Source organism: Hippocampus guttulatus, chromosome 6, assembly GCF_054856545.1.
Source record: "Hippocampus guttulatus isolate MCC_2025c chromosome 6, RoL_Hgut_1.0, whole genome shotgun sequence".
In the NCBI taxonomy this organism is placed as follows: domain Eukaryota; kingdom Metazoa; phylum Chordata; class Actinopteri; order Syngnathiformes; family Syngnathidae; genus Hippocampus; species Hippocampus guttulatus.
The window spans coordinates 4,911,970-4,937,176 of NC_141266.1; the positions used below are offsets into that span (position 1 = coordinate 4,911,970).

The following is a 25,207-nucleotide window of genomic DNA, read 5'->3' on the forward strand; positions in this document are numbered from 1 at the left end:
GGAAGGCGTTGGCAACTGCAACGAAAATGGAGAACTACTCCTTGGTCTCTGCGCAGAGACGGAGATGATAATAACCAACACACTGTTTCGGATGGCCAACAAGCACAAGGCCACCTGGCAACATCCAAGATCCGGCCACTGGCACCTGATCGATTACGTCCTTACCCGAATCTGCGACCGATCGGACGTCATGGTCACGAGGGCCATCCGCTCCATGGATGATGGATGGTCCGATCACAGGCTGGTAGCCTCAAGACTTAGGCTGAAGATCGCGCCTGCGAAAAGAAGGAAGAAGATCCCCAAGAGGATACGTTTCAATGTTGGGCTGCTGAGGAATCCCGAAGTCCTCGAACAGTACCAGACGTCCCTCGCGGACAAACTGGACACTCAACCTCGGACCCTTCCTGCCACTGTCCACTCAGACTGGGAGCACTTGAAAACTGCGCTCACCAAATCCGCGGAAGAGGTCCTCGGTGTCCAGAAGAGGAGAAATCCCGATTGGTTTGCCGAAAACCTGGAAGAAATGGAGCCACTGATTTCGAGAGAGAGGCTCGCATTGCATGGCAGAACTGCGTTTCCTCCAAGAGACTTGAAGAAGCCTACCGGGCGGCCAAGAGTGAAGCACAGAGAGAGATCCGGAGGATCCAAAATCAATGGTGGGTCAACTTTGCCCACCAAATGCAGAGTTTCGCTGACCGTCACGATACCAGATCCTTCTTCGAAGCAACGAGGAAGATCATCGGTCCGGCTCACAGTCCTCCAATGGCTGTGAAGGCAAAGGACGGCACAATCCTGCAGGAAAAGGAGGATACTCACCAGCGATGGAAGGAGCATTTCATGGAGCTCCTGAACCGTGCGACATGCGCAATAGACGGCTTCCTCGATCCTGTCCCCCAGCTCCCCGTGCAACACTGGATGACGGAGCTGCCGACTCTCCGGGAGATCTCCGGAGCCCTGAGGAGGATGAAGAAGAACAAAGCTGCTGGAGTCGACGACATCCCCGTAGAACTTTTACAAGCTGGGGGTGCACATCTCCTCACCCGCCTCCACACCTTCATCCTTCAATGCTGGGTCGAGGAGACGGTGCCTGGGGAACTGAAGGACTCCGTCATTGTCACGATATTCAAGAAGGGTGACAAACTCGACTGTGGAAACTATCGTGGAATTTCCCTGCTGTCAACTGCTGGAAAACTCATCTGTCGTATACTGGCCGACCGACTCACCTGTCTCGCTGAGCGGGTTCTTCCGGAGTCCCAGGCGGGCTTCCGTCCAGGAAGGGGAACCGCGGACATGGTGTTCTGCGCCAGACAGCTCCTGGAGAAGTGCCGGGAGCAGCGGAGGGAGTTCCACGCCATCTTTTATGATCTGGCCAAAGCGTTTGATTCTGTGCCCAGAGCAGCACTCTGGAAAGTGCTGGAATGTCAAGGCTGCCCCTCCAAATTCATATCCCTCATCCGGATGTTTCACGACGGCATGTAGGGTTGCGTCCTGACTCAGGGCGAAATGACTCCCCCATTCCCGGTTCGGACCGGAGTCAAACAGGGCTGCACGGTGGCGCCGACGTTGTTCTGCCTCTACATCGCCGCGCTCATCCACCACGTCACCCCTGTCCAGGAGCACGGAATTACTCTACGCTACCAAACTGAAGGGTCGCTCTTCAACCTCAGCCGTTTGAGGAGAAGGCGGGGGACCACGGTCACGACCGTCAGCGAACTCCAGTACGCTGATGACAATGCTGCGGTCTCCAACACCTCCAGGGGCCTCCAGCTCATCGTGGACGGCTTCGCCGCGGCGTACAGGACCTTTGGCCTCTCCGTCAACACCAAAAAGACAAAGACCCTCCACCTGAACCATCGTCCACCCCAAATCACCATAGACGACGAACCCATCGAGCAGGTCTCAGCGTTCCCTTACCTGGGCAGCATTATCCAGGAGGACGCCGGCCTCACGGAGGACCTCACTTACTGTATCCAGGCAGCCCACACAGCCTTTGGACGCCTCGGTCGTCGGGTCTTCAGGAATCATGCCATTTCCACCAACACGAAGATCATGGTGTATAAGTCTGTCGTCCTCCCGACCCTTCTCTATGGCGCCGAATGTTGGACCCTCTATCGGAGCAGCATCAAGAGGCTCGAGAGGTTCCATCAAGGACGACTCCGATCTCTCCTCAACGTTTCCTGGGAGGAGAGAGTGACTAATAATGAGATCCTCACCCGGGCTGGCCTCACGAGTATCGAGGCCATGATCACCCTGGCCCAACTGCGGTGGGCCGGCCACGTGCAGCGGATGAGCGACGACCGTCTCCCGAAGCAGCTCCTCTACGCGGAGTTGCTGGAGGGCACCCGTCCCCGCGGTGGCCCGAAAAGACGATTCAAAGACCAGCTAAAGGGTCATCTTCAGCGGTGCCGGATTCCCCCGGCACAGTGGGCTGACCTGGCCGCGGATCAGGCGGCCTGGCGTGGGGCTGTGCGGGGCGGGGTCCGGGTCCTCGAGACTCGATGCGTCGCTGCGGAGGAGGACCGGCGAGCGCGGAGGAAGGAGAGGGCCCGGCAACCGCCCGGCCCCCCAACCCACTTCTGTCAATCCTGCGGGCGGGGCTTTCGGGGAAGACTGGGCCTCCACAGTCATCGGAGACACAAGCACCAGGAGCCGTCGCCTTGTCCTGGGGGCCGCATTCCTCGATAACGAGGGCCTTCACCGACCGACCGAGCTGTTAACGGTGGCCCAGCCATTTATTAGGTTTAGGGCGCAAGTACTTATCACACAGGGACTTCCTGTAGCTTGTGAATGTTTTGTTTTTATTTGTCCCTGAAAAAAAAAAAGACACTGTTTCAACCTGCATTTTAGTCAGGGTATATTTGTCTCATATTTACATCTTAAACATCAAAGTGTGGAAAATAAATGAGGGGAAAAAAAAGAAAATAAATGAGGAGTAGATATGTAGATAATAGAACAGAGCTGAATGCCACTCAACCTTGGTGAATACAAGTGATTTGAACTCTCCAAGAGGCAATTCGTGTTTAAAGTAATCATTTGGAGAAACTGTGGGAATGATCTAGCATCATGGTTTCCTCAAATGCATTTATATTGAGCCATGGAAAAGTAGTCTCTGTCCTGTCTGTACTTTTTTATTGCCTACTTTGGATATTTACACAGAGAGAGTACCGCATATCATTCTGCACACTGAAGCTCAGACTTGGATGTCTGCATTCACATTCATTGACCAAAGGGGGAGGGGGGGGGGGGGTTCAGACCTCAATGAACTTTTTGAGGTTAGCAGTCATCGCAAGATGATAATTTAATGTCACTCTGCGCAACTTCTCAGTGAATGTTGAACATTTCATAAGGATTACACATTTTCACAGGACTCATTTGTCAAACTGAGGCAGCTGAAGCAAAGCACGACCAATTAGAGCAGGGGTGCCAATTACGTCGATCGCGATCGACCGGCAGCTCGCGGACTAGTCCCAAGTCGATCGCAAGGGGTGTCAAGGAAAAAAAACAAAACAAAAACAGTTGCGTGTCTCTGTTCATGTTCGGAATCTATTTTTTTGTATTAATGCACACTGCACTTTAATCATCCTATCAGTCTCACTTTCACAAAAACTATTAAAAAATAAAATAAAATGAAGCAGGTCATCTTTAACGTATGGTGGCGCGTGACTTGCCTCACCGGAAGTTGTTAGCGTTCAGCAGTCTGCAACTGCAACTTGCGGTCAGAGCTGTTGCGATGTAGCCTTTATTATTATTATTATTATCAGGCAAAGTGTGTTTCGTGTACAATTCACCAATGACACTCACAAAGAATGGCAATCAGGACGGCCGAGAGAAGCATTTTAAAACAGTACGTGTGAGTGATGATAGTTCACAGGCTGCCAATGTGCGTCCGCATCAGGTCTCCCACTCAGGTAGGCAGGAAATCCTTCTCACAAACTCTTGGGTCTACTTTATTTTTCTTTTTTGTTCATCTTAGGGACCGTGTTGACTGTTGTTCATCATGGCATGCATGTGTAAGTGCCTGTGTACGCGCCCAGTTGTATGCGCCCGTAACTGGTCGATTGTGGGAAGTTGGTTGATCAAAGGTGTAGCCATCTTGGATGGCTGCAGAATTGTCTGTTAATCATTCCAAGATCACAATTCCATATTAGATAGTGTTATGTTTGGACTGTCCAGTTTCAGGTTGAATGGGAAAAAGTCTGCTCATAAACAAGGTCATGCCCATCTTTAAGTACCAATAAACATGACTTGCACACCACTCTGGAGCTCATCTTCCAGCCTGTTGTCAGAAGAATTCTTTCTCGGCTTTTGTATCTACCGAAATGCTCTATAAGTAGTGTCACTGCTCATTTGTTGTCGACATTTATTTTCTTTAATTACCGATACTTGTGAAGACAATATGAACAATGTAAAATGATCACAGAATGTAGCTCTTTGTATTTTTAAGCACAGATCGGACACAGCGGAACACAACCATGGATTTTCTCTCCAGTTTATCTTCATTAGGCTCACAGGTTGCTGGAGCCTAGCCCTCGTAGAAGCTGACCTCGTGGAAGAGGTAGCACACACCCTGGACAGGCTGGTCAGCAATCTCAGTACAGTAGAACCTCAAAGTCAAATGCCTCTAAGGCCACTTGTAGGTCTCTCTTGCACATCCAAATCCAAAAACTAACTCATCAATAATCCAGACTTTTTTTCCCATTATTATAATGTTGTAGCTGAAACTTCACACAGTTAGAATTCTGACCCTCATTATTCTGTACTCTGGATGACTGGCACGGTACATACACAAGTTTTTACGTCACAGGAACTTGTGGGGAATGAACTGGCCTTTTGGGATATGTTGCTTGGATATATCTGAACCTATGGATGGGATATACAATACATATAGAAGATGTATCGGAAAAAAAAGTCATCCTGTCACATGAACTGTTGCCATGGTGACACACGAGGTGGAGAAAATAAACATTTGCAGAGTGTATACCGCCACAGAAAGAGAAAGGTAGCCATTCATTGTTGCTATATTTCAATAAGTGGTCACCAAAAATGTTGAAACAATTCAAAATGATGCTGGGTAAGGTGTTGCTCCTGAACGTTACGGTCCTAGAAACATGCAAAAAAAAAATGTCTGCAGTAAATGTGGGGGCAACTTAAGCAAGAAGATTGGACTCAGGCAGGGGGTCCACAGTCATAAGTAAATCAGGGGGGAGCCTGAGGAGAGAGGTCATGGGATTACGTTGTCTCATGGTTGAGTCAGAGCGCCTGGGCAGTGCAAGGAGTTGCATTTATGTGTTTCACATCCAAATGTGAGACTGTGTTCACACTTGACTCGGTTCACTCGGGGCCTCGGTCACATTACGGTGAAAAGTGACAATCCACCAGTATCTCACCTGTCTGTGTGTGCGTGTGCAATGGAGGAAATCCCGGTTGAACAGTATTTTGGGAAACTGAGAATCCTGCCTGACAAAATGTCACACACGGCGATGAATCTGTTTGCCACGACTGGGAAACATTTTGTTGAATGCAAAAGAAGTCGGTCTGCAAGCCAAGTAAACCAGGACCAAATACAGGATCTACAGTATGTGATTCAAAATGCCGGACCACAGGACTATTGTACAATACATTGCGTGTGTTCTCCTGTTCATTCTAATGCAGTGCCATCCGACAGTGTGGCCGAACGACAACTGTCACATAAATGATGATATTCATTTTGCTTGTTTCCTTGTGACTGTCTGGGATGACACAGACAGACGACACAGATTGCTGGCCAGAACAGTCTGGAAACAGTCAACAACACAGAGGCATTAAGAGACTTTAGTTTTCAAAGTGAAGACTTTCAAACTAGGCTAAATGGAGCTCAGAAAAGCCAATGTTGTACAGTTCTCTGATATCTAGAGAGTTATGTCGCTCTGTTTGCATGCCACATTACTTCTACTACTTATGCATTTTTGGCACACCATACTATCCACACATGCTATCCATTGGATAGTGACTACTATATGAGATTGTAATTTCAGGCATCGTGAGAGAGGGCTTGCATGCATTGAAATTTCCTTGTCAGGGAAAAATGCAACCCACCCTGCTGGTCTTTAATCCCAGCCTGACCTCTCTGACCTACTTTCTTTTGTCTGTCTGACCTACATCTGCCAGTCATCTAAAGGTCAACTCCAGAAGAAAAGGGTCGTCATGACCTTCCCGCACCACTTTGGCGTGTCTTAGAATTGTTAAAGGACTCACTTTGACGTAAAAAGGTAAAACCTGGATCATTTTGATTGTTTTTACTAACTGCTGTCACTTAAGGTTTGTCAAAAAAGAGGATCGATTCCTGTATTGAAAACATACATTTGAAGAAATTAGGTTGGTGGTGGGTCATGCACAACCTGGATTTTGTGAGTGTGCTTAGCGTCTGCGTGCACATGTTGGTGCCTGGCCAGATATGCAGAGGTCTGGCAGAGAGATACACACCAGGGTGTTCCTTCGAGATTTTGTGAAAATGCAAAAAGCTGGAGTGAGACAATGTTTCACAAACGTATGAACCAATCGGGACTTGCGCACTGACAGCATTTCTTGGTATCCAGACTCTGATTTACGTGGGAATGCTGCTCAAGGACACCACAAAATGAGCTGTTTGGTACATTAATTGGATACATAATGCCCTGAGCTTGCTAATATGAATTCATATCATTTTTGATAGGAGCTACTGTCAAGATGATGCCCCCACATGATCCTCTTTTCAAATTTAAATCTTAATTCAGTTTTTATGATGTGAAACGACAATTACATCTACATCTCTAGTAATTCGGTGGACAGGTCCGTTACACTGTCAATCACCATTTTAACCTTTGCGGTCATGGATTTTTATGACGCATTGTCTTTTAGACTTTTTTTTTTCTGCTTGAGGTGTGATACTAAGTCATTCCTGAATGTTTTTTTGACTTGCAATCACTCAAAATGTGCAGCAGTATCAGAACAATTCATACAAATCTAGTTATTTATTTACGTATTGAGCTCGTGATCGTGTAGTGGTTAGTACCCAGCGTTGTGGCCGCAGCAACCCTGGTTGGTATTCTGGTCACGGCATGTGCAAAGACCAAACTTGTCTTCTGGGCGGCCCGGTGGTCCAGTGGTTAGCGCGTCAACCTCACAGTGCAGAGTCAGGTTCAATTCCAGCTCGGGCCTCCCTGTGTGGAGTTTGCATGTTCTCCCCGGGCCCGTGTGGGTTTTCTCTGGGTACTCCGGTTTCCTCCCACATTCCAAAAACATGCATGGCAGGCTGATTGAACCCTCTAAATTGTCCCTAGCTGTGAGTGTGAACGTGGATGCTTGTTTGTCTCTCTGTGTGCCCTGCGATTGACTGTCAACCAGTTCAGGGTGTCCCTCGCCTACTGCCCGAAGACAGCCGGGATAGGCTCCAGCACCCTCCATGACCCTTGTGAGGATAAGCGGATCGGAAAATGGATGGATGGATTTATGTATTTATTTTGATGCCCTCCGTGAACAATAATAGCAGCCCCCAAAACCCTTCAGCCCGTTGATTACATTCTGAATGGCAATCTACATTTAAGTAGGGCTGGTGGAGGATAAGAGGATCAGATAATGGACTGGAACTCTGGAACTCTGTACTGTGCTCACCAGTCGACCACCATGGCACCCATGTATGAACTTAATTCAATGATAAAATGATTACAGTATGTTTACATTTCAAGGTAGTTTCCTGAGAAAGGGATTTTTAGTAGTTCACAGTATCATTTCATATTGTTCTACATTTGTTGTACTGTTGAATAAAAATGTTTGAAATTAATTGCGAATAACATGTTGAATTACTCTATGATTATCATAATTATGTTGTCAGTACCAATGCTTTAAAACTGTCACTTTAAAAGTAACACAAAATATACAGGATTATTTTAGTTTGACAAAACTGAACTCTTGACACTTTCATAACGTATGAACACACCATTCACTTTCTTGACACAGACCAATTGATAGAACTCCTATCGTACCCTTATTTCTGCAATGCTGTCTTCTTTGTTTCCATGCACTGTCTTGTGTTTTGTTCTTAGTATTCAGAGGATGTGGCGTGAGTGTTGTGGAAAGAAACATGACGAGGCAACTACTTGGAAGAAGCAGTGAAGAGGCTGTGCAACAACAGAATTTTTTTCATTGACAGATAACCTGGCAGAATGACCTTACTGTGCTGAGTTTAACTTTCTATTGACAGGTTTTGCTGTTTGACAAAAATATATTTGAAAAAAATGACCTTAATGTGGGTGTTTTGGTATTGACTATGGCCAGTTTGACAGCCAAAATTAATAAAAATAATAATAATACATTTCATTTATAAGCACCTTTCAAGACACCCAAGGACACTTTACAATAACAAAAAACACAAAACAATACGGGTTGAGCAGCGGCAGCCAAAACGCGCCAGCGTTCACTCAAGATTGCATGTATCTCACCAAACACAAATATGTCAAGTTGTTTTCCTGAGAGACAGTGGTAATGTATATTTATTTGCTAGCACGCTTAATATTTCACTTGGACACATACTGTCGTAAACTACATGCAACTATTCAGACTCACGCGCACACACATGCACATGCACACAACACCACCAGGCCGTAGTGGCCTATGCTGTCAACCATCCATTATGTTCATGGAAAATAGGGACCCACAATCCCAATTTGAACAGCTGTGCACACATGTGTGCTCTGTGCATGAAAATACACCACATTCTTGGAAATGTAATGTATGTATGCAGTATGCACAGCAGGCTCCTCCAAGTCCTTCCGACAGAGAGGAGACTTTATATTTCATGCCTGTGATGGACCAATTTCCATGAATCAGTCGAATACAATTCCTATGGAATGAATGGACACTCATTCTCTCTCTCCCTGTCATCTTTTTGTCAAAGGTGTCTAGCAATGAGCGACATTTACTTCATTACACTGAAGTTACTTTTTGGATACATTTTGCTTGTCAAGGAAGGTTTAATGCAGCATACTTTTTATATTTACTCAAGTAAAATAAATCAAAGAAGAAATGCTACTTTTACTTTGTAACATGGAGCTACATTCTGCTCTCGACTTGAATTTTTATCTGCAGGTATTTATTTTTGCCTCTATTTCGGTCCGTCGGTAAACTTGTACCGCATGACCAATCCAACCGTTTGAAACGTTTGAAAAAAAAAATGAACAAAATATTTTTAAATATAGATTTTTGAAATATAGATGTTTTTTTAAAAATCCACAAATACGTAAATCCACTAGTGCAAGTATTCCTACTTGAGTATAATGTTCTACTCCCTTCATTTTTTTATTTCAATACATAATTCAGTCTTTTGAAAAAGATAGAAATAAAAGAATATATATTTCTAAACATACCGGGCACCAAAATGAAATGTTTTTATCACACCGCAGTGAGGTTTGTTTCTGTCACTTCTGGTTTTATTTTGAAAGAATGACTCCTCTTGTTGCAGGTCACTTGCCTTTCCTCCTGTGCCATTCTGATTGTCAGTTCCACCCTGATTGCTCCACCTGTCGCCCTTACCTTGTGTTTCAATGGTCCTTGTCTCCCTTCATCCTGTGCCAGTGTGTTTCGTCCTCATGCGTGTACTCCAGCCTCTCGCCATATTTCTGTCGTGTTTCCACAGCCTTGTCCATTTTGAGTTTTCTGCCACAGATCCTCAAATGATGTACAGTACTCAGATCCATTAAGTACTCAACATGATTGCGATAATTGATGACTACTATTCAAAAGTGTTTGAGCTGTATTGTTACAGACAAACAGAAAACGAGGGGATATTGTCCCAGAGTGACTTCCCTCAGGCGGGCCACTCAATCAACAGCATGAACTGATCAAACTGCAACTTAAACAGCTTTGCTTTGCTTTGTTTGTCAGAGAATCTCGGAGCCAGCGGCGATCCCACCCACACTGAGCCTATGAAGGTGAAGTGTGTTTGTCCGAATTACTGTGTGCGATTTTGTTCACATTTGCAACCAATCTTTGCTCTTGTGATGAGTGTCAAATGGGAACACGTGAAGCCTTGCAGACTTGTAGGTTCATGTCATATATTTCTCCAACTAACCTCTAGTGGGTGACATTCCTTGTGGCAAGTTGATCCCTGTGGCTCAGTTTCCTCCAGTGTGGCCGACTAATTCACACAAATTGTGTGTGTGTGTGTGTGTGTGTGTGTGTGTGTGTGTGTGTGTGTGTGTGTGTGTGTGTGTGGTGGAAGGGGAATATCTTCCAATAATAATGGACAGAAAAATGAAACACAGCCAAAGTGAATGATGTATACAAAAACGATGGAAATACATCACCACCTAAAGGCTTGTGGATGTGTACCTGTGGCCAAAAGTGTCCGATTGTGTTCACTGTGCCATGCAGGCCATGTGATGGGCTTCAGTCCTCATGACTGCTGTGAGTCATGCCTGCGACAGGAGCACACTGGCTTCTTCCACATGTGGAGCAAGCACAAGATACTGGCAACAGCTGTGGATGTTGAGCAGGCATAAGCAGTGGCTGGAAGATGGCCAGTGATACGTCCTCCAATGACCACATGTTTGGCTACAGTGGCGAGAGTGAGCTTGGCTGTCGTAATGTTACTGTGCCAAATGAACTTGATGCGAGAAAATACGTCAACACATACATCTTATTAACAAGTGATTTTTCAAAGAGGTAGAGTGGAAACTAAAGTTGAGTGCCCAAGAGTCAAGAGAGAATACAAATCAGAGTTCGGAAATGTCAGACAAGCCCGCTGCACTTGTCATCAGACTTCTCCTCAATGGCATTGGGAGGATAATCTTCACAAGTGTTTTTAGCTTTCTGTGTCTCTACTTAAATCTATTGAAACTTAGCCTGCTTCAAAGGGGCCATCATGTATCACCTGACGCTCAACGGCAGGGCCTGTGCCGAGTATGGCTAACATTACCGTCATGACTCGGGTGGCACTACCATTTTGAATGAGCCAAGTGACAGTCCAGAGTGTGGGGAAAAAAATGGTGAGCGGCCATAAAGACGTTGAGCGTCATTCACTCTGTGTGAATGTGCGTATGCATGTTTGCAGAAGTGGGCATTCCGTCACACTGACAGAAGGTACGTCAGCTCATCATTAGTTCATGTTTCCGTTACAAGTTCTGGCCGACTCACGTGCACCCAGTAGGTCCCTCATCTGCAACAGCCAATCAGCATCGAAAATGTAATTTCCATGTCACACACAGGCGCCGCCCAAACCGACATGGAGATAAAGAAAATAACAGAAATAAAAATGACGGACACACAAACACTCACAAGTGGGTGATTGGTGAAATAAAAAAACAAAAAGGGACACGCCAGTGAGTTCTGTGGGAATGAGACTTTGACAACACTTGCTTAATTTTTTTCTGTTTTTTGCAGGTGTCAGGCGTCATCTGTATGTGACGTAGAACCGACTAGTCCATTCTCGACGCCATTTGCCTGCTGCCGATAAATCGGGAGGACTGGGCCGGCCTGAAATATTGATGACAGCTCACTGACTGACTCACTAGACTAAGAATACTAACCTCTGCATGTTTAACACAAATCTGTGATGCATGGCTTTGAGCCATGCGAGCAAATTTAGAACCTCCTCAACCATGTATATTATAAAAGCAACTAAGAAGCCAACATTCCATATTATGCCTGCTTTAACAACGCCTGTCATCTCAGTCTAGATGCTATTTTTTAATTAGATCATCTCTCACTGACAGTACAAGAATACAGAGAATTTATTCCTACAGTATAGTATATGTGTCGGAGTGGCCGACTTGTACTTTAAAGATCCCTAAATGATGGATTGTGGTTGGGCTCGACCACCAAAATTACTTTAATGAAGCTGTTATAGTCTCATTTGGAGTGTTTCCTCACATCCAAATTATAAGTAATGACATTGATTTGAACCATGTGTTGGCTTTAGCTTGTATCCATTGCAAACCATTATTTTTTTTCACATGTAAAATAAATATCTGCTCATTTTGCTGCAAAGTCAAGAGACTGTATGAGGAGCTCATGATTTTCGAAATGGTTTAAAAATGAATAGTGATCAATGCAATATGTTTCAATACAACAAGAAACAAGGGGCTAGGCAAAGACACAAAAGATACAGGACAGAGCGAATAGAGCAAACGACAAACAGGTGAAACTCATAATCAGACAGAAGAGAGGCACACAAGAGAATACTGTTGCACAATAAAACTGGAAAGAAAATCAGAGATATTAACAACAACCGCTAACAATTTTGCTCATGCACGGTTGCAAAGCAGGCCTTTAGCTTTGAATGTACTGCTTGGTGGTCATTTTTGTTCATTTGTGTCTGGGCATATGTCCCACTCCGAGACCCACACTAATGTTTTGTCAGCATGATTAATATTAGTTAGTGTCAGTGCATGCGGAGATGCATCTCAGTGCAGAGTTTCTCCATGGACTTCAATGCTGACTCAGATTCTGATGTCAATAGGTGTGTTTTGTTGTGGATTGTTGCTCAGGAGCAAAATGACTTGATGTTGTACATCAACACTTGGTGTGTGCGTGTGTGTGTGTGTGTGTGTGTGTGTGTGTGTGTGTGTGTGTTTGCGTGTGTGCGGGCAAGGGTTTAGTTTAAGATATAACTCACTGCAAAGGTTGCCTTCATAAACTTACAACCTTGGCAGAGTCCAACCCTCACTGGAAACGATTCCGACTTGCTGCCCTCAATGCGAACCAAACTCTGGCATCAGTGGCATAAGGACCGAACAGCCCGTATCAGTGGGTTCGGTACCCCATACTCCTGAAGCACCACTCACCGAACTCCCCGAAGGACATGGTCGAACGCCTTCTCCAAGCCCACAAACCACATGTAGACTGGTTGGGCGAGTTCCCATGTGCGCTCGAGGACCCTGCTAACGGTGTAGAGCTGGTCCACTGTTCCACGTCCGGGACAAAAATCACACTGCTCCTGCTGAATCTGAGGCTCGACTTCCTGATGGACTCTCCTCTCCAGCACCCCTGATTAGACCTTACCAGGGAGGCTGACGAGTGTGATCCCTCTGTTACTGGAACACACCCTCCGGTCCCCCTTTTTAAAAAGAGGGACCACCACCCCGGTCTGTCAATCTAGAGGCACTCGCCCCGATGACCACGCAATGTTGCAGAGGCGTGTCAACCACGACACCCCCACAACATCCAGAGTCTTGAGGAACTCTGGGTGGATCTCATCCACCCCTGGGGCCTTGCCACCGAGGAGCTTTTTAACCACATCGGTGACTTCAACACCAGAGATAGGAGAACTCATCTCAGAGTCCCCAGACTCTCTTTCCTCTCAGGAAGGTGTGTTGATGGAGTGGAGAGGTTTTCGAAGTATTCTGCCCACCGACTCACAACATCCTGAGTCGAGGTTAGCAGCGTCCCATCCCCACTGTACACAATGTTAATAGTGCACTGCTTCCCTCTCCTGAGACATTGGATGGTGTACCAGAATTTCCTCGAAGCCGTCCGGAAGCCTGTTTCCATGGCCTCGCCGAACTCTTCCCACGTCCGGGTTTTTGCCTCGGCGACCGCTGAAGCTGCGTTCCGCTTCGCCAGTCGATACCTATCAGCTGCCTCTGGGGTCCCGCAGGCCATAAAGGCCCGATAGGACTCCTTCTTCAGCTTGACGGCATCAAGCGGTGTTCACCAGCGAGTACAGGGGTTGCCGCCACAACAGGCACCAACCACCTTATGGCCACAACTCAGATTGACCGCCTCAACAATAGAGGTGCGGAACATAGTCCACTTGGACTCAATGTGACATGGGAAAAGCTCTGCCGGAGGTGGGAGTTGAAATTCCTTTCTGATGGGGGATTCCACCAGACGCTCCCAACAAACCCTCATAATACGTACCGGCATCTTCCCCCACCATCAGAGCCAACTCATCACCAGGTGGTGATCAGTTGACAGCTCTGCCTCTCTCTTCACGCGAGTGTCCAAAACATGCGGCCGCAAATCCGATGATACAAACACAAAGTCAATCATCGAACTGCGGCCAAGGGTGTTCTGGTGCCAAGTCCACATATGGACGCCCTTATGTTTGAACAAGGTGTTCATGCAAGACACTTCTTGATGACCACAGAAGTCCAAAACAAAACACAACTCAAGTTCTGATAAGGGGGGTCATTCCTCCCAATCACACTCTTCCAGGTCTCACTATCATTGCACATGTGAACATTGAAGTACCCCAGCAGAACAAGGGAGTCCCCAGCAGGAGCGCTCTCCTGCACACCCTCCAAGCATATTTAGTGACAGAATGGGGACATGGCGAGGCACTGAGGATCCAGATGATGAAAACCTCTGTTGGAGCAATCCAAATGTGAAAGTGCTGCAGTCCGCAACCACAGAGGATGCCGCAAAAGAGACAACTCTAACCTGCATAGGCTGAGCTAAATTCCACATGAAGTGCAGAGCCCCCCGGTTCCAGGGAGTCGACTGGATGACAAACTCACGGACGGATCAAACACACCTCATGACTTGGCAGCTCCCATGAAGCAACACTAGAGTAAAAACTTCTAAAAATGCTAAACATAATGAGTATAAATTGTTAAGACAAGAAAATATTTTAAAAAATGAGACAAAATAAGAGAGTCTGTGAAATAAAATGAGATGAAAACAGGTTAAAAGGTTAAAAAAATTATATATATATAGAAAAAAAATCCTCGTCTCACCCCTCGGGTGGTGTCCATCCCTCATTCAGCTCGGGTCCTCTACCAGAGGCCAGGAAGCTTGAGGGTTCTGCGCAGTATCCTTGCTGTTCCCAGCACTGCACATTTCTGGACTGAGATGTCCGATGTTGTTCCCGGGATCTGTTGCAACCACTCATCTGGTTTTGGGGTCACTGCCCCGAGTGCTCCGACCACCTTTCCTCTGCCCTTTATCTATGATCACGATATCTGGTTGGTTCACCATTACCATCTTGTCAGTCTGGATCTGGAAGTCCCACAGGATCTTCGCTCTGTCATTCTCCACCACCTTCAGAGGTGTTTCCCATTTTGACCTTGGGGTTTCCAGTCCATACTCCGCACAGATGTTTCGGTAGACTATTCCAGCCACCTGGTTATGGCGTTCCATGTAGGCTTTCCCTGCCAGCATCTTACACCCTGCAGTTATGTGTTGGATCGTCTCAGGTGCCTCTTTGCACAACCTACACCTTGGGTCTTGTCTCACTCGAGTTGGAGCACTCGGGGCAATGACCCCCAAACTAGATGAGTGGTTGCAACAGATCCCGGGAACAACATAGGACATCTCAGTCCAGAAATGTGCAGTGCTGGGAACAGCAAGGATACTGCGCAGAACCCTCAAGCTTCCTGGCCTCTGGTAGAGGACCCTAGCTGAATGAGGGACGGACACCACCCAAGGGGTGAGACGAGGAATTTATATATATATATATATATATATATGTGCGTGTGTGTGTGTGTGTGTGTGTGTGTGTGGTGGCCCGGTGGTTAGCGAGTCGACCTCACCGTGCAGAGGTTCCGGGTTAAATTCCAGCTTCAGCCTCCCTGCGTGTAGCTCGTCTCGTGCTCAAAATTTGTTGGGGTTGACTCCAATTAACATGGACATGTAACACTTATGTCAAACTAAAAATGAGATATACTTTTCAATCGCACTGTTCTGTCAAGTACATCTTGAATAGAGAGCAATTCTACCTCAAATCATAGAACATGACTACCTGGGCATCAGACTGTGACCAAAATTGTTGCGTACGCGACCTCATTAAATAATAATTTCATCTGGTAACATTAGTGCAAGTGCATATGTACTCATGCTTCCACCAACACAGTCATGTATTTGTGAGTCATTTTCAGTGTTCGATAATTTTTTTGCATTGTTCATATGCTAGCCACTGTGGTCTTGCACGTTGACTGCAGATGCGCAAGTACCGGTAATTGGGTCCATTCAAAATTTTCTGCTTATCGGAGATTGAGTCACTGGAACAGAAGCCCAGACTTCCTCTCCCACTTTGTTCAGTTCTTCCTGGAAAATCCCGGGATGTTCACAAGCCATCTGGGAGAGATCGTCTCTCCAGCATCTCCTGAGTCATCCTCGATGATTCGTCCCAGTGGGACATGCCCGGAACACCTTGCCAGGGAGGCATTCAAGTGGCATCCTAACAATCTGGCTCCTCTCAATCCAGAGGTGTACCTGTCAATACTGTGGAACACATCTACATTTTTCGTCTTCTGATAACAGATATTCTGCTGACGAGAGCAGCTTTATTGAAAGGAAATAAGTTCAAGGTCTTTTTTGGAGGGTATGGGATGGGTGATCAGCACTCAGACTCGTTTCTTATATTATCTTATTGGTGTCTCTTCACAAAATTGAAAAGAACGAGGCTCAGTTGGTGTCAGGCCTTTGGTGGTCTCTTAATACATTAAGTGTATCCTCCAGCTGTCTGTGACAAAACATAATTGTTTCCCACTATTTTTTTCCTGAAGAGTCTCTTTCCCTTCTAATATATGGAGGTACATTATTTTTTTTAGTATTGTGTTATTTTATACATAACTACAAATTAACATGAATATCCCTAAAAGTGAGACATTGTGGTTGTGCTCCGCATAACTAAATCATTGAAATGAAGCTGCTAAAGTAGACCATGATTCATTTCCACACATGCCGATTGTAACCATGGCAATAATTTGATTGATTCTCTGGGTCCTCCGGTTTCCTCCCACATTCCAAAAACATGCATGGCAGGCTGATTGAACACTCAAAATTGTCCCAAGGTGTGTGTGTGAGCGTGGATGGTTTGTCGTCTCTCTTTGCCCTGTGTTTGGCTGGCAACCGGTTGAGGGTGTACCCCGCTTACTGCCGAAAGACAGCTGGGATAGTCTCCAGCACGCCCCACGACCCTTGTGAGGAGAAGCGGATTAGAAAATGGATGGATGGATGGAAACTTGTACTTCTTGTCCCACATGAAAGCAAAGGAAAAAACATGGACAGTTATTCATTGCTAATTATGCTATGGTTTTACTTGTCTGGCCGACTTGGCATCTAATGAGGCACTATGTGGGCCCTGAACTAGAACGAGTTTGACACACCTGATCTTGATCTACTTGGGTGAAATTGGCCTTCACACTCTGCATCTCAACCAGGAAGCTCCTTACTTCTCCTCATGGCCTGTTCAGCTGTGACCTATTTCATGATTTGTGTGTATGGCTTGTTTTCTTTACAGTCTGTTCCATGTAAACATTTCATATGTTGCGTGTCCTTGTGTGCCACTTTCCTTGCCAGCTATTGCATTATGCCTAGGCCCTTCATCACGACATCAAAACAAAAATCCCATGCATTTTACTATGTTTATCCATTGTATATACTGTACTTTATTGGTTGGATCTTACATGTCAGTAGAGTTAGTGAATGTCACAACATAAAATAAATACCGGCATCTGAACCCAAATGATGGGAAAGTATTAAAGACAAACTTGATGACTGTGTAATATCAACGTAGCGGAACACTTTTTGTTTGAGTATGTGCAACTCAGTGGTTCTTTGCGCTAGAGATCTCACATTTTGACATGTGGTACCCATATTTGTCTGCTATAAATCACATCCAGTTGGACTTCAACTTCACTGTTACAGATTATATAAATTAATGTAAAATACAAAGAGGTATGTTGTTACAAGCTACCCCAGAATTTACAATGCTGACACCTGATCCATACTTCCCTGGGCTGTGCGTTATCAAAATATATTACTTTTCAAGTACGACAAGTTTCACTTTGTAAGAAATGTTACAACACTCCCAGTGCCAGGCAGCGAAAGGTAAAAAGCAACAGGTTTTAGCATTTAGCATTAAAAGCTAGCACCAATGGAACACATCAAATTACTGTCAGCTTGAAAAACAACTACCGGTACACTGGGAAAAATGGAGGTTTACTCAATTTTATTTTGTCAGGTGGCTGCACAAAAATTCACATACATTTTGAAGTTGATGTTTAGTCTACTTAATATATGTATATACAGTATATATCATGAGGTAATTTCATGCAATAAAATGCAACATGTTTTTTTCAGTGTACTTAATCGTGAAACAAATGCATCTACAACACAATGGACACCATGCAAATCAACTTTGTGATGAAAATGTTTTCCTTCTTACCTGAAAAATAGTTTTGGAGCCATAGAACAAACAGTTTTCAACTGGAGGCAAAACGCTTCACCTCTGAGCTCATTTTGTAAGTGGGCAGGGACTGTATTGATGAGGTCACAACAGTTCATTTCTAATTGGTCAAATTGAGAGCATGACAATTATTCCAACTTTCAGCCGGTTTGCCAGACACTGTCGTCCCACCGTCAACCTGCATGGAGATGGAATTTGTCACAGAAGCAGGAAACACCTTTTTGGGTATAACGTGTAAGGGCGGTGGCATTTACTGTAACTCTTCTCTCCTACAGCATCATCCATGGGAAAAAAATTATTGGATTTACAAATAAATGAATGAACTGGCCAGAAATGCAATGAGAAGTGACCTATAGAATGAATAATGCAGTCATAGGCCTTATTTGAGGCTTTTTAGAGAGGTTTGTGGATGAGTCTTGCGGTTAGTGGACAGCTCATTATTCTTGCTTATATTGTGCAACAGTTGGATTGTTTTCATACACACGTTTGCACTTATTGTTAGTATGTCACTTTATGTTAAAGATGAGATTCTTTGCGTAATACATATCTACTGCCTTTCCAGTATAATTTTATGTGGTCCAGCTTGAGGCCTGCCACAGGGTGCTCCAGAGACACCCTCAATGTAGGAGGTCATTTTACTTGCCTCAGACATGCACACTTAGCAGAGTGGTGGGTCGTTGGGGGTAGTTTTTCCATACTTGTGTTGCAGAGCTGATGAACCACATAATCGGCACATTGGCTGTAAAGCCGAAGTGCACAATATTCATAATTCTGGTTTTGTGTGACTAAATTATATACGAATGACACTGATGATTTGAAACATCTGAAATGTCTGCAGTAGCTAGGAATTCATGTTAATATACATATATACTGTTTATTGCTGGATTTCCAATGCTACATGGCATCATTCATTGAACCAGTGCAAGCAAAACAGATAAATGATTTATGTTCAAAAAGATTTTTTAACACAGAGTACGTTCAGGGATGCCACCGATCAGCTTTGGAGCCCAATGGCAATCGATAACTCGGCTCAATGGTTATTCATTTTGAGCAACACACACACACATACACACACACTCCATCCATCCACCCATTCATCCATCCATTTTCTGAACCACTTATCCTAACAAGGGTCACGGGGCGTCATGGAGCCTATCCCAGCTGTCTTCGGGCAGTAGGCGGGGGACACCCTGAACCGGTTGCCAGCCAATTGCAGGGCACACAGAAACGAACAACCATTTGCGCTCACACTCACACTTAGGGACAATTCGGAGTGTTCAATCAGCCTGTCATGCATGTTTTTGGAATGTGGGACAAAACCGGAGTACCCGGAGAAAACCCACGCAGGCACGGGGAGAACATGCAAACTCCACACAGGGAGGCCGGAGCCAGGATCGAACCCACGACCTCTGCACCGTGATGCCGACGCGCTAACCACTGGAGCCCCCCACACAAACACACATATATATCTATCATATCTCTCTCTCTCTCTCTCTCTCTCCCTCTCTCTCTCTCTCTCTCTATATATATATATATATATATATATATATATATATATATATAGAGAGAGAGAGAGAGAGAGAGAGAGAGAGAGAGAGAGAGATAGAGAGATAGATATATATAGATATAGACAATGGACGCTACAGCTTCGTGTTTGCTTTCAAAACTTAGCTTGACTTACACTTGACGTGTGCACATTTTCAGCATGACGTCTCTGACCCACTGGTGAAAGGATACTTTGATCCTCTCCTCTTTCATCTATAACTGCTTCAACAACAAAGTGTATGCAGAAAAGTGGTGAAGATTGCACGACTGTCTGTGTCCTATGTGTTGTGTTGTGTTATTTTTGTTATTTTGACTTCAAAATGGCGCCGCGTGAGTGGCTGCCTTTCCAGCAGCTCCTATATTTTGTTGTTCTACTTCTTCCTTTCATAACTTTGCTGCTGTGAATTGGGAATTTCTCCATTGCGAGACTAATAAAGGTTTTCTTATCTTCTTATATATATAGATATACTGTATATATACAGTATATATATATTATCTTTCCAGCAGCTGGCTATGGATTACAGTTCAGTTCTCTTGTCAAGTTGTCAAGTAACCACATTAGTGCTCGTATTAATGTTTTGCACAGTAACTGTTTTACTTTTAGAATGGATTTGAATGAATTTGAAACAGTCCAAATAAAACCTCCACTTGCCCAATGCTAGCTGGGAAAGGCTCCACGTTCCCTCTGAACCTGAACAACATAGAATATATCGAAATCAACTGATGAAGACTGAACCTCCCACATGGTAATATGACATTTGTGTGAGACGCAATCTTCATCGTTGTGATGGTGCAACAACCATAAACTCATTGAATTTTGTTGAGAATCTGGATAAAAGTATGCTAGATGAACATATTTTTGCTGAATGAATGACTAAAGGGTCCAATTGAACAGGCAACATGCATCTATTTGTAATGTCATCTCCCATGAACCAGGAAGTACTTTGCCCACCAACAAATCGATGACACTTAATGGAATGCCATTCTGTTTTCCATATCATCCGAGTTACATGGAAAATCGCTTTACTCTTCTATGTATACAAGTGGATTTGAATGGCTTCATTGTCTCCCGCTTGATCTCTTTCGCATTTTTCAATTGGCTCCATGTGTCGGGCTCTAGCTGCTAGGGTTTGTGTGTACCTACACTGCACTATTTTAATAAAAAACACATCTTGTTCCAACATTGTCTTACAGGGTTTGTTGTTTTCATTTCAATAGAAACATTTGTTTTGCAGATAAGCTAAAATGGTAGACATTATTAAATTATCATTAAATAGCTGGGGATGTTAGCAGCTTTTTTGTTGTTGTTACTGTTGTAAAACAACATGCGATATTGATTCTTATTAGCCTCATTAAAAGAGGCTGGTTTAGAGAGAGAATATCTCCCTTTTGAAGTGCAAAACACCCACAATGAAATACAGTATGTTTGTAGTAGACAAGTGTTAAAAAAAAGTGCTAAATACAAAGCAGAAGCACAAATAAAATTAAATCAGGAAGTAAAAAAAATAAAAAATAAAAACCTGCTGCGATGAGCTACGGCTCTGAAGTGAGCCAGACAAAATATGGCCATTCGTGCTTCATGCACTGATGACAAAGGCAGCGCAGAGCTGCAAGAACTCACATGAATTGTATGACATATTGACCATCGACACTTCATACATACTTTGCGGAAAAATGCTTCAATTTGCAGACTCGGGGCTCTTTTTCCCAGTAGGTTGTGAGTGATTTAATTGGTGAGATGCCGATTGGACAGAGCGAACTCTGGAAAATGACATTGCAACTATTTACCAACTTTTGTTGTTTGATTTCAACCTGTTTGAGCAATTTCACCTGTGATTTGTATTTTTTCATACACTTATATTTAATAAGTGTAACGGACGTAATGAGTTTGTGAATACTGCACTTGTCACCATGGTGATGAACAAGGGACAAATTGACGGTTGCCATAATTAACAGAGTGAATTAACAACTGCATGCCTTTTATTGATGCATTTTTCTTCGCACTCCATCAAACAGGTGCCAAATAAACATTTCCATTTCTTTGTATAAGGTGAATATGAAAATGCAAAACGCTGAGTGGGTGAGAGCAATGCGCAATTGCGCACGTAGATCACTTGAGCGGAGCATTGCTCAGGAGAATCTCTATGGGTGGCAGTGTAGATACAAGTCAAACTGCACCATTTGAGGAAGAGCTACAAAATCTAAGTGGTCAACAGTGAAAGAGAGGCATCCTGTTGCATTTGGGGCTCCATACAACGATAAGAATAAGGTCACCATTGGTGGTCTTTGCACAATACTGTTCTGGAGCCAAAGATCCTCGAGAAAACATTCACACACATCTTTCGTGACAAAAACAAGAATCCCTAAGACAGATGGCATGGGTCATGACTGAGCCACCTGATAAGGTCCAAAGTATTGACACAACCCAGTCAGGCAATGAATCAATCAAAGGTTGAACTTCTTGCTTTCACCTTACAAGCCATTTGACAATTTGATTTATTTTGGGGGAAGTTGGTAAGTTGTCTGTACCAGCATCCAGACGTGTCAAATCCAGTCCAAGTCCAGAAAATAAAAACCCTGCCACAGTTTGGCTTTAACCACAGGCCCTTCTCATCAACCGATAGATAAGCGAGCTACCGGAAGCTCCCAGCATCACTTTGCACCAACACACAAAACAAGGTCTATTAAGTTATTCTTTGGTGATTTTGACATGGGAAAACATGAAAGCCCTGGCTTCAAACTCATCAAGCTGATCAACTAGAACACACATTTCGAGCCAGATCCTCTCTTCTAAAATCAGTAACCTCTGATCTCACATATACTTTTTAGAATGAATGGGTGGGGGGGGGGGGGGGGGTCCGACTGACACCTTTTACAGCTACACAAAAGGAAGAGGGACTCCATATTTTGTTCCCTTTTCACTTTTTGTAAGTTTTGGCCAGGCGTGCTCAAACATTTCTCCCTAATATTATATGTATTAGAGCAATATTGCGTCCCCCAAATTTCAAAGGCACTGCATTAAGTGAATGCAAAAGACATAACACGGTTCACACAATTCCTTTTCCAGACTAGCTCTGGGAAACATGGCTCGAGAAAATTTGATTTTGTCGAGACAAGGCAGTGAAATAGCAACTACAGAGGCTGTTCTGTTTTATTGTCTTAGCAGCCGTTTGCTCTGGTTATTTTGGCCCGAGTGTGTCTCCCGGGAGGATAGATACACCTGTTCAGAGAGTGTTAACGTGCGTGCGGTTGGAGAAGTGATTTTAGCTCTTTGTACTTTGTCTTTCATGTGTTTTTGAGCACGCTTCAAATTGTAAAATCTCACACATAAACCATATACTGTAAAAAGCGACTAAGTGCCTGGGTCAGATGGGTCAGGCAAACAGTTCTCAGCAAGGTTTTCAGTTTATTCCTTTTCTTAAGTGTCATTTTAACATTTAATCACAAATAAGCTGTTGTTAAATCAACAACACAGGAGCAACCTATTGCAACAGGCTTAAGGGACTCGTGGTGTAAGTGAGGCACATAATGGTTCGCTTTGGTGGTTTGAATGTTGCTTGCCAAATTGTTTTTTACATTTATTTTAATCGCAGTCATATGGATCTCTACCAACACCCCAAACTTGTAATTCTTCAAGCTAAGAGTACCGGTAATAGTTTGTACAATGTGCTGTCTGCTGCATTGAGTGACTCATAGAAGTCAGGCATTCAGCTTTACAGTATACTTTTGAGCATACACTTCGCTGGATAAGATTTGGCAAGCTCATTATGTTGGCCCTGTGTTCCGCCATTCATGAATGAATGTGATGTACTCACTCATATGCAAGACTTAAGAACTTAAGACACCAACAATTATCCACTAATACAACAATACTAATAACGTCCCGTTCAGAGCTATTTCTAAAATGGCATTTTTCTCAGTTCTCAGATTAAAAAATAAATAAAATAAAAACAGTCCAGTCTAAAATGACCTAAAAGTCTGTTTTAAACTTCATAGTCATGACATGGGTTCCTGTGGCTGTACGTGACTTACATGAAGCACTTGTCGCCCAACAAGCCCATGAACATTTAGTTCCTGGAAATATAAATTCCTGGTAATGCAAAGTTCCTGTGGCATAGGTGGTTGACATCTCCACCGCATCTCATGGTTCAGGGTAGTTAACGCAAATGAGACTGGTGATGTGTACAGGGGCAGGTGTTGTATTGCTGTGTTACTCATTTCACCCTATGACCCTGAAACATCATTGCAGTTAACAGAAAATGCTTCAGACAGTGACCTTTAAAGTGCAGGATTTAACGTTTAAATGTTTTTTCCTGATTTTATGTCCATTGGCTGGCAAACGGTTCAGGGTGTCCCCCGCCTACTGCCCGAAGACGGCTGGCATAGGCTCCAGCACCCCCCGTGACCCTTGTGAGGATAAAGCTGATCGGAAAATGGATGGATGGATGGACTTGCAATAGCTGAACCTATATGTAGCGTGGCATGGAACTTTTATTCACCATGTGCAATGATATAACCCAACTCAACTCAACTGTATTTATAGGTGTAATATGTGTCTTGTGACTACATCACATCATTTGTATATGTATTTGTTTTTATTTTGCCATGCTTTACTCGACTGCCTGCAGCATGGCCTGCTTTGCAAATGCATTTCCTGGATTAGTAAAGGTTTATCATCAAACTGGGCATGATAATGGCCCAATTGCAGAGACTGGAAACAAACTGGAGACTCATCAATACGAGGCAGAGGGTATCTGTTTTTTTTTTTGGAATATTGGTGGGGCCTCGAAAATAAACAAATGGTCAAAGGGTCTTGTCCTTTTTGTCCACAAAGAAGAACATGCTCCCCACGGGTGAGAACGAAGGCCGAATGATGCCTATGTCCAAGGTCTCAGAGATTTACTCCTCCATAACCTGCTGTTCCCGCCATGAACTGTTAAACAGCCGACCATTGGGAAGGGGTGTGTCATGAGGGTCTGTTTTCAGTCTGGCCAGCAGGTGGCATGAGCGGACTTCGGTACGCACCTGCTGCCAATCTGTGATTAGTAGACTCTGTATTTAAGGACTCATCTGCCGTGCACCTGTTGTCGGAGTATTGCTTCTTGCATTGCTGTTTTCTCTGCTCATAGACTATTTGGCTATTGACCTCGTCGTGTTTTGCGTTTTGTACTCTCGGTACCCCTGCTTTTTGTAAGTACGATTTTTGTTTTGTGATTTGGCTATTCGCTTGCGTGTATTTTGATACATTGTTTTTAGTTTGTATTCGCGGTCTTTATTTTTCTCCCTTGCCTTTTGTGCAAGCGCTTTTTGTTATTCGTTTTATGTTTCCTCTGGTCCTTGTTTTGACCAGCGCTTTATGTTACCTCTTTGTCGGTGCGATTATTTGCATTGAAACATATTTTTGTTACGGAGACCTTCTTTACGTCTACGTTTTGGGATCCAGACTGAACTCGGCTTGTCCGAGACGTGACAGGGGTGTACCTGGCTTGAAATCTATGATCCAATCATACAGTCTGT

General features: G+C 44.3%; 1 long non-coding RNA gene across 1 annotated transcript; it reads right to left on the reverse strand.

Annotated features, from left to right (window-relative positions):
- Positions 1-612: 612 nt before the first annotated feature.
- Positions 613-1,383, reverse strand: LOC147203356 (uncharacterized). Its single transcript, XR_015101232.1, has 3 exons — positions 1,224-1,383; positions 1,041-1,154; positions 613-954 (listed from the first exon to the last, which is right to left on the reverse strand). It is a non-coding gene; the product is annotated as an uncharacterized LOC147203356 (long non-coding RNA).
- Positions 1,384-25,207: the final 23,824 nt, after the last annotated feature.